The sequence below is a fragment of the Rhinopithecus roxellana genome, chromosome 13 (genome assembly GCF_007565055.1).
Source record: "Rhinopithecus roxellana isolate Shanxi Qingling chromosome 13, ASM756505v1, whole genome shotgun sequence".
Classification (NCBI taxonomy): Eukaryota; Metazoa; Chordata; class Mammalia; order Primates; family Cercopithecidae; genus Rhinopithecus; species Rhinopithecus roxellana.
Genome location: NC_044561.1, coordinates 52,581,949 through 52,585,680, shown reverse-complemented (window position 1 = coordinate 52,585,680; position 3,732 = coordinate 52,581,949).

The window sequence follows — 3,732 nt, the reverse complement described above, 5'->3', positions numbered from 1 at the left end:
GATTACAGGCATGAGCCACCGCACTCAGCCATTTAATTGTCATTTTTAAATGACTAAAAGTTGAAAATAACTAAAAGAGTATAATCGGATTGTTTGTAATACAAAGGAAAAATGCTTGGCCAGGTGTGGTGGCTCATGCCTGTAATCCCAGCACTTTGGGAGGCTGAGGTGGGCAGATCAACCGAGGTCAGGAGTTCGGAGTTCGAGACCAGCCTGGCCATCATAGTGAAACCCTGTCTCTACTAAAAATACAAAAAGTTAGTTGGACTTGGTGGCAGGCGCCTGTAATCCCAGGTACTTGGGAGGCTGAGGCAGGAGAATCACTTGAAACCAGGAGGCGGAGATTGCAGCGAGCCGAGATCACGCCACTGCCCTCCAGACTAGGCAACAAGAGCAAAACTCCATCTCAAAAAAATAAAAAATAATAAATAAATAAAAATTTTAAAAGTCTGTATTACACAATGCAAATTTCTTCTCATCTGTCTTTCAGTTCATCAGTTCTTCCTTCCTTCACTGTCTGATACTTTGCCAAGCACCTCTTTTTAATTTTAATTATATTTATATTATTTTTAGTTTAGATGTTGTAATTAGTTTTACTGTGTTGTTTTTAATAGGTTCTTATTCTCTGAACATTTGTTTAGGTTTATCCTTTATTTCTTTCAACATGGTACTCATGGTTGAATAATCTGTTGGATAATTCCAATATTTGCAGGTTTTTTAGGTCTGTTTTTACAGTCTTTTTTTCTGTTGTATTTAGCTAGTGTTTTCTTGTATTCCTGCTTGCTGATTATTGCTGTTCAAAAATCACTTGAGCAGTTTCTATAATACTGAGCATGATAACGCTTTTCATTTAGAAAAGCCTTGCGCTTGCTTCTTCTAAAATTCATGTCATATCGCAAATGCTTTGCCAGGGGAAGTGGCGATGGTATTGTGCTCGAGTGTTGAAAGTGGAGTACTTCCGGGTTTCAGCCAAATGTGGGTATCGTGGGGAGGCCTGATCCTTGACCTCTGTCTCCCACTTGAAGCTGGAGAATCAACGCTCAAATTTGTAGCATCATAAATATCCAGAGTTAAAAAATATCTTAGGTGCACTAATATTCCTCTTACCTCTCTGGTTCAAGGTTTTCTCAGGAATTTGGCCAGAAAATTCCCCACTAACTTTTTAGCTCTTCAGTGATTTTCTTATGAAATGATTTATTTTATAAATATATGTATATATATTTTTTTTAGAGACAGGATCTCACTATGTTGCCTAGACTGGTCTCGAACTCCTAGGCTCAAGTGATTCTCCAGCCTTGGCCTCCAGAAATGTTGGGATTGTAGGTGTGAGCCACCACATGTAGCCTCCTTTATAAATGTTGATATGAAAATCTTCAAAAAAAAAAATACTAAAAATCCAAATCTACCAGTGTACAAAAAGACTATACAGCATTACCAAGTGAGATTTATCCCAGTAATGCAAGGTTAAATTAATACTTGAAAATTAATTAATTAATATACCATATTAATGTAGAAAGAGGGAAAAACACAAGATTATCTCAATGATGCAGAAAAAGCATTTGACAAAATCCAACACGCTTTCATGATAAAAAAAGAAAAAAAAACAATCAGCAAACTAAGAATAATGGGGAATTTCCTCAACCTGATAAGGGTATCAACGAGAAACAGCCAATGTCATACCTAATGGTTTAAAATGAAATACTTTCCCACTAGATAAGGAACAACACAAGAATTGCTCCTCTTGCCATTCTATTCAACATTGTATTGGAGGTTGTAGTCAGACCAATTGGGCAACAAACGGAAATAAAAGGCATCAGAAAGGAAGAAGTATAAATAGTTTTATTTGCAAAAATATCAAATATTTCTTACATATCAAAATTCTAAGAAATTCACCAAAACTAATAAATGAATTCAGCAAAATTACAGGATAGAAGATCAATATACAAAAAAGCAATCAAGTTTCTATATACTCGATTAAAGAACAATCTAAATTAAAAATTAAATTTCTGAATTAAAATTAAGAAAAAAGTTTTATTTACTATAGCATCAAAAGAAATAAAACACTAGAAAAAAAATTTAACCAAAGAAGGATTATACTTGTACACTGAAAACCAGAAAATATCATTGAAAGAAATTAAAGAAGTCATCTACAAATGGAAATACTTCCCAGCTTCATTGATTGGGAGACTGAATATTTTTTTTTATTATTATACTTTAAGTTCTAGGGTACATGTGCAAAACGTGCAGGTTTGTTACATATGTGTACTTGTGCCATGTTGGTGTGCTGCACCCATGAGACTGAATATTATTAAGATAGCAATACTCCCCAAATTGATCTAAGATTGAATGCAATCTCTATCCAAATCCTAGCTGCCTCTCTCTTTTTGGTTGAAATTGATCAGCTGATCCTAAAATACATACTGAAATGCAAGAGACTCAAAATAACTAAAAAATCTCACAAAAGAACAAAGAATAGTCTTTTCAACAAACATTGCTGGGACTCTGGATATCCATATGCAGAAGAAAGAAGTTATAGTCCTACCTCACGCTATATATAAAAATTAACTAAAAATGGTTCAAAAAGTAAATTTAAGAGCTAAATTATAAAACTTTTAGAAAAAAATACAGAAGTAAACTTTATGACCTTGGATTTGATAATGATTGTTAGGTATGCTACCAAAAGCAAAAGAAAAAGCAACAAAAGAAAAAATAAAAATAAATTGAACTTCATCAAAATTAAGATATTTCGTGCTTCCAAACACATTGTCAAGCAAGTCAGAAGATAACCCACAGAATGAGGAGGAAAACATGCAAATTACATATCTGATAGAAGGACTGTATATACAATGTGTAAATAATTCTTACAACTCAATAATAAAAAGGTAAATAACCCAATTTTTAATAGGCAAAGGACTTTGATAAACATTTCTCCAAAGAAAATACACAAAAGGTCAGTAAGCATATGAAAACATATACAACACCATTAGTTATTAGGGAAATGCACATCAAAACACAATTAGATACCACTTGACATCATTGGATGGTCATCATTAAAAAGTGAGGTTATTACAAAACAGTTAGCTGGGCATGGCGGTGTGTGCCTGTAGTCCCAGCTACTTGGGAGGCCGAGATGGGAAGATTGCTTGAACCCGGGAGGTGAAGGTTGCAGTGAGCCAAGATGGTACCATTGCACTCCAGCCTGGGCAGTAGAGTGAGACCCTGTCCTTCTGCCCACCACCAAAAAAAAATGAGGTAATAAATGTTGGCTAGGACATGGAGAAATTGAAACATGGGAATATAAAGTAGTGTAGCTGCTTTGAAAAACAGTCTGAGTCTGACAGCTCCTCAAAAAGTTAAACATATATTTTACAATATGAGTTAGTAATTCTGCTCTGAGGTTGATATCCAAGAGAGTGGAAAACATGTCCATACAAACACTTGTATACAAGTGTTTATAGCAGTATTATTTATCACAACCAAAAGATGGAAACCACTCAAATGTCCATCAACCGATGAGTGGATAAGCAAAATATGGCTATATCCATGCAATGGAATATTGTTTGGCCACAAAAAAGGAATGAAGTACTGATACATGCCACAACATGGGTGAAACTTGAAAACATTATGCTAAGTGAAAGAAGCCTGTCAGTCAAAAAGGCCACATATGAATGATTCCATTTATATAAAATGCTCAGAACTGGCAAATCCAAGCAGACAGAAAGCTGCTCTATG